Source organism: Manis javanica, chromosome 5, assembly GCF_040802235.1.
Source record: "Manis javanica isolate MJ-LG chromosome 5, MJ_LKY, whole genome shotgun sequence".
Lineage (NCBI taxonomy): Eukaryota > Metazoa > Chordata > Mammalia > Pholidota > Manidae > Manis > Manis javanica.
This window is the reverse complement of record NC_133160.1, coordinates 86,811,514-86,824,223: the sequence shown is the minus strand read 5'-3', so window position 1 is coordinate 86,824,223 and position 12,710 is coordinate 86,811,514. Positions and strand designations below refer to the sequence as shown.

Below are 12,710 nucleotides of genomic sequence, written 5' to 3'. Positions count from 1 at the left end.
TGTCACAGATCTCTTTGAAAATCTGATTAAAGCAATGGAGCTTTTCCCTGGAGACATGCACATACCTACACACACACACACACACACACTCACGACTTGTACGGACGATTCCAGGTTGTTCACTGACACCCCCCGGCCCCCGAGGAGGCACTGCTGCCACTCAGCTGTGACACTTACAGTTCTACTCCTCTCCCGACATGCTGGAGAGTTACACTTCCTTACTGACCTAAGGTGAGTCACTGCTTGGCCAATGAAATGCCAATGTAAGTGATGTGTGTGGATGCTTGAGGAGCCTATATCGGATGTGCCATGTATTCTCTTTTTCCTCTGCCACCGTTAACTGACATGTTCCAGATAGTGACCAGCATGAGTCCTAGAGGGAGAAGAACACAGAGCAGAACACCTGGCCAGCCTGCAATGAACCTACAGTGAGTAAGAAATAAACCTAGTTGTTTGGAGTGACTGAGATTGGGATGGTTGGTTTTGGTAGCATCCCCCAGGCTCTCCTGCCTGATAGCAGGGCACTCTCCAGGAGATACGAAATAACCTAAGACAAATCCTTTCGAATGGAGTTTAAGCTCATAAACTTAACCTCTTTCCTGCTCGTAACCAACAAGCTCCTTTTACCTATTTCTACACTTTGTTTTCTCTACCTACAAGACTCTTTTCCTGGTTCTTCCCACAACTTCTGGTCCTTCAGACCATATTTTATCTGTTACCTCCACAGAGAGGTCCTCTTTGGCCTCTTCCCACCCCCTCTGGCCCAGTGACTATCATTCATATCACCCATTTCTGCCTTTCACAAAGTATGTCACAGCCTGTAATGATCTTTTTTTCTCTCTCAATTTCTGAATTCTTGCTGTCAACAATGATTCATAAATAACTAATATCATGTTACTTTAGCCCCGTATGAACTGAAGGGAGTGCATCCAAAATGTGGCCGGCTTTCCTTTATTTTTTCTAATGATAAAACCAGAACCATGAATGTTCCATAGCAAGTCACACTTCTCTAAACTATGTTAATAGACAAAAAAGCTCTAACTAATAACACCAGACAGGCATCCCGATGTTTGGATGTGCCTCAAGAACAAGCCACCAAACCTTGGTATTCACCCAGTCACCATTAAGAGGCCAGCCTGACACTCTGGGTTCTTTTCAGGTAGTTGTGGCCAACAGCACTTATGACCTTTGGTCCCAACCCTGTTAAATAGTAGTCTCTATAATTCATTGACATATTTTTTGTTTGTCTATTTTTCTTTAATTCAGCATATGCACCAAATGGCCTTACTTCTCAATAACTGTAAGAATTAGTCCTTAAGTCCCAGAAAGTACTGAATGGCTAAACTTTCATTTTGCATCCAAGGATATAGTTTATAATATCTTAGAGTAAATAATTAATTTATATTTGTTCAATGACTGAATGAATAAAAATTAGTTATCATCTAATTACCAAAAATTTGTTTCATTTGTCTTTATTATATATAATACCATAAAAGACAGCTGTTCTAATTTTAAAAACCAAAGCTTTAGCCTTATTGCTTCATCTGCATACGAAACATGTTTATTGTTTAAAAACTTAGGAACTGCATAACTTAAAACATATAGTTTTTGTTTCTATTGTCTATAAAATGTGCTGAACATTTTGTCTTGATATTTAATAAAGGCTTCAAAAGTTGCAATGCTATCCTTCCAGCATATCATGGATTCTGCAAAATATTCACTAGCAATCTATACTCTTCAGATATTCAGTTTTATCAGCAGAAAGTTCTGTGTCTTCTGAATTACTTGTTAGAATAAGATCAATTTAAGTTTCGATGAGAACAACCAAACAAAATATTTAAAAGCTGCAAAGAAGTAAACTTGGTTTGGAAATAAGCTTAGTTTAGTGGGTGGTTTTTTTTTTTCATAAGGTGACTTTGTTTTCTTTAAATTTCCTATGGGGCAGTGGGCACTACAAAATAGTGTCTCTGGAAATATGGAGCATATCTAATACCCTATCCTTTATGTAACATGTGGACTTGGTATGCCATAGCTACATTTTTCTATTTTTTTTTTTACAAAAATCCACACGTGCAACTTAAAAAAAAACATGGATTTTTCAACTGGGGCTGGGTGTTTCTTCTTTCTTTTTAAACTGTCTCCTCTCAATTAACTAATTTTCAAGAGATTATCATCTGCCACCCTGTTTTAAGAGAATATAGGCAATCAGTTGGGGCTTAATGTCTTTAAAATAGGACATGCATCAAAGTGTGTGTACATACATTTGTCCAGATATAAAGAGATACATTTTTAAATTGCTTTACACAGAAGGCACGTCGTTTCTCAATTCTTCATCACAGCCTTCAAAAAAGTTAAAAATTATTTTCTGTTCTATTGAGGCATTTCAACCAAATACCAAATACATAAACTCCACAGAAATAGTTGCCATAGATATGCAAAGGGAATAAATAAAAATGAGTTATGCTATGAAAAATTGTAACTGAAGAAGGGTAGTATCAAGGTTCATGTGTAATAATGCTCACTGTATTTATTCTTGACCTTACATACACTCCAAATTGAATGTTCTGAGACCCAGATTTGAAGGTTCTTTATACTAAAAATAACACATCTTAATGAAAATATTTTAGCAGGCATTCCCAGTGAGGAAATCAGCACATGCCAAGAAAGGTTCCTTTGTACAAAAATAGTAAAATTTAATGAATGGATTCACATGATGCCAATTACTTTCCTTTATTTCATACAAAATTTCTTTATAGGAAAGGGATATGAGACTTCCTACACAAGATTTGCAGATGCCTTGGCTCTCAAGAATAAGAGCTTCCTCAGGTTTCTACATGGCTTACATTTATTTTGCTAAGGAGCTTATTTTGAAATGGCACTCCATGGCAGCATTTAGGGTTTTTCCATGACATTTATTAAAGAAAAAAAAAGGTAATTTAAATGTCCTAAAAAACATTTGGCTCTTTTGGGCTTGTTTGGGGATTATACTTTAAATACCAAATTACAAACAAGGCATCCGGCAAACGTGAAGAAGGTGGCTACTAAACTCTTGCCAACTTTGATCTTGCTAATTAAATTTTATAAGACTTCAGAGAGAAAAAATTCTATCAGTCATCTTACTGAGACATCACAGTTTTAGAAAGAAGTTACTTTAGTAAGTTGATGCAACCTGTGTTCTAAAACCAAAATAACCCTGCTTTAAAAAATATAACACTGATTACCCATACATGTTATGAAATATAACTCCTAGTTACCAATAAAATCAATACAATCAGTTTAAGAGAAAGAAAGTTTGGTGGTGGGGGTGGGGAATGAGGAGGACTTCTCTCTCAGAAAATGTTGTTCAAAACTAGCAGCCTCTCTACAGCTTTCTGAAAATAAATACTGATCTTTATGATTTCTATTAGCCTTCTATTTTACGCTTCTTTAGCAGCAGTATCATCAAAATCATGTCTGCATCAACATCTTAGTTAAGTGCACTTTTCAGATTCAGTTTGGAAGAGTGGAGAAGCATGGGTGGTAATGGACAGGCGAGAGTTCAAAGCAGAGCTCTAACACTTACTTGGGCCTCGGTCCAAATTTATTACCTTAAGTCTGCTTTCCATCCATAAAACCATAAGACATTTATCCTACAACAATCTGAATTTTATATCAATACTCCACTGAAATTATCTTCATGAAGATCACCAATAACCTCTTAATTTTAAAATCTAATAAATAGTTAGCTCATCATATTTGACCTCTTTGCTGTATTTAATCCTTTGTCATTTTGTAATTCTTCAAACTGTTTTCTTGCTGTGACCTACCCTTTTCTGCCAGTTTTCTCCCTTTCTGGGTGTTCACTTTCTCTCTCTCTTCTGCAGACTCGACTCTCTCTGCTGTTAATTAAATGACTTCTTCACTCTTCTCCCTCTGAATGTCTTTCCAACATATTCCATCATCACTGCTCTTTCCCATGGCTCTTACTGTCACCTGTACCCTGCTGACTGCACTCTGTGTGCCTTCTTTCTAGACCTCTGCCCCAAGCTCTTACCCCCAATATTGCTACAACCTGTCGGACTTCATTGGGTTGTTCTATTAGTACCATTCAAAACTTCCACCCATTTTGACCAAGACCAAAAGCTAGGACTCATTCCAGACTCCTTGTTCTTCCTTATTCTGCTCTCACATCCCCCTAGTCTGCAGAAGTGTATCAATTCTACCTCTAAACCATGTGTTTCTTCTTATTCTTGTCACAGTCTAAGTTCAGTTCCTCATGTTTAGCCTCTACATTACTCAGGGTAGTCTAAATGGTATAGCAAAGAACATTTGTACAAATGTTGTAACAAAAATCTCAGTGGTGTAGCACAATACAGATTTTTTTTCCTTGCTCCTGTCACAGTCCACTTGAGGTCACTGGCCAGGATCTGCTCCATTCAGGTAACCAGGCTTCTTCCATCTAGTGGCCTCACTACCCCCTAGTGGTTTGGGACCCCTTGTACCTGGCAGGCAGGTGAGAGGAGAGAGGGTAGAGTTTTGTTATGAGCCTGGTCTATATATAACAGACCAGGAATGGGTAAATGCAATTAAAACTCCCATTCAAAGAGGAGAAGAATGGGAGACATAGTGTTCATAGTCCATTATTATTCTGAAATCCTGCTTGGCAGGCTTTATGAAGATCCCCAGCCAGGGGATGAATTATTTGATTAAACTTTAATTCTGCTCTCTGGGAATAATTACCTTGTCCTTTTCCTCCTTGGCCTTCAGCTCTTAGTTCTTTTTGTCTATTTATTCACTTGCAGCACAACTGAAATTAGTGTTACCAAAAGTTTGAAAGTCCAAAGATGATTTGATAGATCAAACTGTCAAAGGTTTTTTAGTCTAATATTTTAGATTTCTTGACAGTTCAAGTAATTCAAACACTGGGTAGGCTTCTGTTGAATTTGTTCCTATCTGTAATTCTCAGGTTTTTCTTTCCTCTCTGTCTCTTTTTAAGGGCAGCTACTTTGATTACTGGTAAGCCACAGCCTTAATCTGATCTTTCCCATAGAATGAAATCATGTTGTCCAACTAAGAAATGTTATTGATGCCTTGTGACTCCATTTGGGATCTGGAAGCAGTGGGCTTTCCAACCATTTTTCACCCCAAGTCTTTGGACTCTTTCTATTGTTTTCTATTCAGTTTGAAAACTGGCCAGTTCTTTCTGAACTCATCTCTTTCTTGAAACACCTTACCAAGGAAGCCCATAATAGCTATTACACACTAACACTGATTCTTTTTAAACATATTCCCTAAAGCAGTGGTTCTCCGAATGTGGTCTGCACAAACCTGAGAACCCCAAAGACCCTTTGAGTGGATCCACAAGGTCAAAAATACTTTCATAGTGATACTAAGATCTTATCTGCCTTTTTCACTGGGTTGACACTTCCACTGATGCTAGAAAGGCAATGGTGGGTCAGACTGTTGGTACTTTAGCACAAATCAAGGCAATATCTCCAAACTGTGACAATTTATGGAATTGTTAGACATTGTATCATGTCATCTTGTACTCAATTTTTTAAACAGCCACTTCCACTTAGGAATACCCTTGACGAAACAGTAAAAAACGTTCACTTCATTAAATCTCAACCCTTGAGTACAAGTCTTTTCAATATTCCCTGGGGCCAGAAGGACAGAACACACACAGCCCTTCAGCTGTGTACAAGGATGCAATGGTTATCTCAAACAGAAGTGATATATGGCTGTTTGAATTGCAAACTGAACTCGTCTCTTTTTCATGGAACACCATTTTTACTTGAGAGAACAAGTGATAAACAAAACATGGTTATTCAGACTTAGGTATTTGGCAGTCACTTTCTTGAAAATAAATGAAGTGAGCCTGTCACTTGAAGGCAAACACCCTGACAGTATTTGTTGCCAATGATAAAACTTAAGTTTTCAAGTAAAAATGCGAATTTTGGAGAATTTGTATCTACCACCATAAACCTGACAGCTTCCAAATCCTCATACTTTTCTGAAGAGATCAGTGATATTTACAAATGTGATTTAAAAAAAATATTATATAATGAAGTGTGCCAATGATACAACTCAATGAAATACTATTTTCTAATTAACTAATGTAAGATAGTTACAAAATCATGCATAGGCATAAGATCTCTTTAAAAGTGCAAGTAAACCAATAGATTTTAATGTAATAGCACGTGAAAAGTTCATCGATATGGTTTCAAATTCCATCTCGCAATCAACTTTCAGGAAATTATCACTTGTTGAGTTATTCTTTAGCATCAAATAACACCCATAATTATCTAAAGGCTATTAAAATACACCTTCAAAAGAAGGAGATTGGCCTTCTAACAATACCTATGCATGTGTGAGGCCAGACCTTCTTCATATACTTCAGCTAAAACAACATACCACACCAAGTGAAGAAGCAAATGAGAATCTAGATGTCTTCTATCAAGCTAGACAGTACAGTTTTGCAAAAACCTAAACATTTTTTTCACTACACATTTTTTTGAAATATCATGAAAATGTGCTGCTTAGGTCAACAAGATGGATTTATGAATGGTTATTTTCAATTAATAGTATTTCTCCAGGTTTAATTTCAACATGGTAATTCTTGCTAGATATAACCCCTAAACGAAACTTTTTGTGATCCTGAACAGTTTGTAAAAGCGCCCTGAGAAGAAAAACGCTTGAAATCACTGTCCTAGAGAAGGTGTCAGCCAACTCCGGTCTGCAGGTAAAATTCAGCTTTCTTATTTTGTAAATAAAGTTGTATTGGAGAGCAGTTCCATCCATTTGCTCACATGTTGTTATGGCTGCTTTTATGCTATAACAGCAGAGCTAAATATTTGCAACAGAGATGGTATTGCTCCCAAAGACCAAAATATTCACTAATTTGGCCCCTTATAGAAAAACAAATTGCTGACCTCCTCCTACAGCTTTGGTTCTCAAGCTTAGCTGAACGTTAGAATCATCTGGAAAACTGTTAGACTAATACTAATAGCCCTTTCCCTTCCCCCACTACATGCACATAGAGCAATGAGGTTAGATTATCTGAGAACAGGGTCAGACCTTGGACAGTTTAAAAAATTCTCTGAATGATTTTGATATGCAGCGAGGGTTAACAATCACTATTCTAAAGCTGTAAGACTTTTAGGCATAAATCCTGACTTCCAGGTTATTCTAGACAACAGTTTTTCCAAGGACTTTCCCCTTCATAACAGGAGTTGTCGTGTTCCAAGCCCCTGTAGGAGGATCCTCACCGCCCCAGGGCCAGACACTAAGTCAGTGACCCCCTGTCCTTACAGCAGTACCCCGCTGCTAGGTACACATTTAAATATTAGCATAGCCTGTCTGCTACAGCAAACACTTCCCAAATTTCATCACTGACACAATAAAGGTTTATTTCTCATGCAAATCATGGTACAATTTGCTTTGGTATGGGGCTCTTCTACTCCACAAAGGAACCCAGCTGCTTCTAGCTGAAGACTCTGCACTCCCTTAGGGCCTTTTAGTACACTGCCCTATCCCTCTACAGCCAGCCTGCAGAAGGAAAAACAGGGAAGATTGAATGGAGGTGTTGCACGGGCCAGGCCTGGAAAAAGCCCATATAATTGTCACTGGTCAGAACTTAGTTGTATTGGTCACAACTAAGTGCAAAGAAGATACAACATGTAGCCTACCTTTTTGCCAAAAAAGGAAAGCAAAACAGTTTCCTGAACTAGCTTTATCCCTGTCACAACTGCTTCATTTATTAGTTTCTATACTGAGTTTCACGAAGTGACTCCAGGCCCTTTGTATGCAAAATAACAGGCTCCTATTCCCCAGAAACTGTGAATATGTTATCTGACTTTTGCAGATGTGATTAAGGTCAAGAACCCCAACAGGGGAGATTCTCTTGGGTTCTCCATGTGGGCTCAATATTACCACAAGAGCCCTTAAAATTGGAGAACCTTTCCGATTGTAACCAGAGAGAAATACAGAGACGGTAGACAAGTCCAGGAGATTCAGTGCAGCTGAAGGAGGTGGAGGACACAGCCTTAAGCTGAGAACGCCAGCAGGCTCTACAAGCTGGGAAAGGAGAGGAACGGTCTCCTCGGAAGCCTCCAGAAAGGAAGAAGACTCTGCAAATGTCTTGGTTTTAGTCCACTGAGATCTGCATCAGAAGTTTGATCCAAAGAACCGCAAGATGACAAATTTGTAGTTTTAAGCCACAAAATTTGTGGTAATTTGTAACAGCAGCATCAGAAAATAATTATTACCTTCTATTTCCTGTTCTCACTGCTGTCAGTAATGTTCCCCAAATTTACATTTTAACTGGCTGCTCCTTTTCTCAAAATTCTTTAATAGTGCCTCATTCACTGACTAACGAATTCACATTAGGCAAGTACACTGTCTTAGGCACCACCACCCCAGTCACCAGGACTGCTGCCTCCATGAAGCTTAGGTACAGCAACTCCAGGACACAAACTAAACTCTTCAGCTTGTCATTCAGTGCCTGCATGATCCAACTCTGAATGACCTGCATAACATCGCTTGACATTTCCCTCTGTAGGAACACAAAAGCCTTGAGAGCCCTAGCATAATGTACTAAGTAAACTCCTCCCAAGATTCCATAGTACTCCATGATCCACTTTAGGCACATCCAACCACAGCCTCAGTATGAAATGCCTGCTCTGCTCTCTCTATTACTTGTCTACCTGGAAAACTCCTAGGTTTCATCACTGAAACAATAAAGGTTTATTTCTCATGCAAATCATGGTACAATTTGCTTTGGTATGGGGCATTATCAAAGTGAAGCCTTGATAATGAAAGTAGAAAGAGTTATCTCAAATATCACTGCAGAAAATAAGGTCACTCCCTGTAGGCTCCCTCCTCTATTTATTGCAGTTGATACATCCAATTTAGTATTTAATTCACTGAACTGCAATTGCCCCTTCCTAGTAAATTTAGTTTTAAATAAAGGCTGAAAGGTCTTTCATTCATTCATTCTCTCAAAATACATAGTTCACCAGAACTTAATTCTGCAGGAAAATAGCACTGTAAAAACCCCAAAATAGAAAAAACAGATAAGCTTCAAAACCTCTTTTACAATAGCATGGATCTATTCATTTCAAAGAGCATCTTTCCTGGAAAAAATACAAAGTGAAGAGGAACCCTGAGTAGCCTACATAATGCTGAACACGGCTACTATAAAACTAGGATTCTGCATATCCCTCTTTTAGTAAATCGCAGAAATTTACTAAAAAATTCTGAAGGTGAGTAGTACCTATAATTTCAACACATACCTCCAGCAAATAACCCACCAGTGGATTAAATTTATATGAATCATTTCATTTGAATGGGTTTTTTTCATCTGCCTACAGGAACTGGAGAGAAAACATCTGTCTTTTTATAAACATTTCAAGTACAGAACATTAAACTTACATTGTAAGACTGTTTTGTGGTAATTTACTGTTAAGTTTTTTCTTGGAAAAGAGAGGCACTGGTCAGTTTCATGCACTGATGTATTTCCTGGTACAGTCAAGCAGTCTATGCAAGATTCACATTCTATTTAATTAAATGGACAAGAATCTTCCTCATTAATTATTAAATTTCCCTGTATCAGTATATTTTATGTTCACCAAAGTGGAAATTAATATATTTTACTCAGTCATATATCTGTAATACATGAATTGTAACCTGCTAAATAATTTACTGTCTATTGGAGAATATTTTGATAAATTATTACTATCACTATTGCAGAGCCAAATTTGAATACTTTTCAACTATTTCTTGAACAACTATTTTGCACCTACTATATGTGGGTAAAAAGAGAGATAAGAATAGAAACACCTGGACATAATTAAATACGAAATGTCAATGCATAAAACTTCCCTGAGTCTTTTTGCTTACCCTTTAAAAAAATTTTTTTTGAAGTATGGTAGATATACAATCTTATATTAGTTTCAAATGTACAACACAGTGCTTCAACAGTTACTCATATTGTTAAATCCCCACCTCGTCCAGTGTGGTCACTATCTATCAATGTAGAAAGATGTTACGGAATCATTGACTATATTTTCCATGCTGTGCTACCGTTTCTGTAACCAAATTCTATTTTGCATATCTTTTATTTAAAAAACACTCATCCAGCTTCTAGCAGGCATTGGATGCCTCCTGGCCCTGTGGTTTGGTTTTCCTGCACACTGAATACAATTAGCAATTAGCTCAGGTCCTCATCCTCACCTCCCAACACATGATCAGTTCTCCAGTGGATACTGATTCTGTACTATGGAGTCTAACCTGCTAACCACAGCAGTACAGAGTAATCAAGAAATTATCCCCCTGGGAAGACAAGAGTGCTTTCTACCTTTAAGTCAATAATCATTAAAACCAGCCAATACATTGTTAAGCTTAACAAATCACAATGGCTATAGAGACCCATTTTTCTAAGCAGAGAAATTACAATGGTGAAGTCACAATTATCTAGCAATTATGTTTACAGTTGTATTCACTCTTTCAAGAATCAAGTCTACAAAAATGTGCCCACACTTCTTTCTGCTGAGCTTACTCTGGAAGATTTTTAAAGCTTTCATTTTCACACAGGTTTCTGAAACCAAGGGAGTAATTGCATCCGAATGAAGTAATAATGACAAACCTTGTGAAGCAGAAAGAACAATAATTTATACACCTAATGTAATCCTAATTTTTTAGAAAATAGGCTATTGTGAAGCTCTGTTTCCAAATGGAATATGCTCTGAGCCACCATAAAAATCTGGCTGCTAGATGAGTGTTTCGTTTAGTAAACAATGAATGCAAATACCTAATGTTTTAGGAATGATTTCAGCTACAGATACCAGCCTGGGTAGAATGGCTCTTTTGTTTAATTAAGGAGCATTTTTTTCCCATATTGAGAAATCACTCACTAATTACTGGAGTTATTAATGCTGGATTGATTCAGTAGATCAATCATGCCAAAGACTCTGAGATTTCCTTGATCTTTCCCTCATAATTGCAAAAAAGCTGCTGCAGCTCCTACAGCTGTATCACCTTTCCACTGGGGACGAGGAAGATGGACCAGTGAGGATGGATGGTGCCAATATCGGAAAGTAAATGTTTTAACAGGAAGTTCCCAGAAAATGTTTGTGCCAGGTCAGCCAGAATTTTGTCCCAGAGTCACTGCTGGCTTAAAGGTGGCAAGAGAGAAGGAAGATGCAGAGAGAAAAGGAAAGCAGCTTCTGACATCCAAAAACTGTCGTGACACTCATAGGCCCTTACATTGTTAGGAGATGAAGCAGTACTGGCAGATGGGCCTTGGTCTTCCCTGTTGACCATAATCAAGCTTCCAGATCACCACCAAGGACCACGCAGAAGCAAAAACAAACAACCCCCCCCAAAAACAAGGTTAACTCCATAATCTTCCCTATGCACAAGGAGCAAAAGTATTGTGCAAACCACAAAAATACTCTTTCCATATACTGGCGAATATGGGATGAAGCTTATGCTGCCTCTCCTTTCCCAATCACAGCTTTAATCTCACTTTATTTACTACACCCTATCCTGTGATTTTTTTTTAAACATCCAATCATAGAATTATCCCCAGTTCCTGACAGCATCCAATTCAGAACAAAGCCACTTCCTTTATTTCCCTCCCTTCCAAAAAAATCTATGTCATATGAGTCCTGATCTTATGAAAATCCTCTCAAACACCCCAGTTTCCCCCATGATATGTGGTCTCCTTCCATGCACTCAGTAGTCAATCCAGCCTGTTCAGCTGAAGGTGAATTACTGGTGGTCTTTAGCTGGAAGGCACTGACAGAAGTTTGGGTCAACTAAACAAGAGTGTTTGCCAAACCTTTTTTGCATTCTAGTCTATTTTTAATTAAAAGCATGTACCTTAATACATCAAGCTTCAAAATCCTTAACTAGGAAAGAACATAGTGAACAGAGCATATGAGGAATTATCAAGGGATAAGGGCTCTCATCTCCTCTGTACTATTAACTAGTTCAGTGACCACAGGTAAGTCATTAAAGAACAGGAAAAAACTGACATCACAATAGTCCAGTGAACAAGTTAACATTACCTGTGCTTGAGAGATGGCAGAACTGAAGCTCCAGATTGAGTACATTTTCCTACTTACATCTGATAAGTGACAGAACCAGGATTTGAACCTAAATTCTAACTCTGAAGTTTAAAGGTTTTCCATTACACCAAGTTTTAAGTTCCTCCTTTGTGAACTAACTAGATTGTTGAACTGGAACTTTAAAGTCCCTTTCCATTCATACCGTTCCAAGACTCTGAACAGTGAATTAAAATATTTACAGTTCCTCTTTTTAAATTCCACCTGACCTGTAGATGAAAGGTACAGGTAATATATGGTTATGGAGTTTCAAATTCGAGCAAGTCCTTTTCTAAACGCACAAGTCATGAATATGATCTACTTTTTGAACTTCCAAGTTGAATCAGTTTTCAGTTCCTTGCAATTTAAATATGACTACTTCACTTCAGGAATTGTGAGAGAGCCTTTACAAAAAAGGGCTGAGAAAAGTGAAGCCTTGATAATGAAAGTAGGAAAGAAAGCAAATCCCTTTTTTTAATTCAGCTTCAACTTTAACCCTTTAACGTTCATATATTCATGCAGGATACCTTCACAAACCGGCAATAGACAAATAGAATCAATCACACAAATAATTAAATAAGGATGAATGCATTTTAGTCTTATCAATCTAAATTTTTAAGAGAA

The 12,710-nt window shown here is 37.7% G+C and overlaps 1 long non-coding RNA gene across 1 annotated transcript; it reads left to right on the top strand.

The window, feature by feature from the left end:
- The first annotated feature begins 313 nt into the window (after nucleotides 1-313).
- Nucleotides 314-8,646, top strand: LOC118972715 (uncharacterized). The gene is made up of 3 exons (XR_012131991.1): nucleotides 314-428; nucleotides 6,645-6,721; nucleotides 7,844-8,646. It is a non-coding gene; the product is annotated as an uncharacterized lncRNA (long non-coding RNA).
- The last annotated feature ends 4,064 nt before the right edge of the window (nucleotides 8,647-12,710 follow it).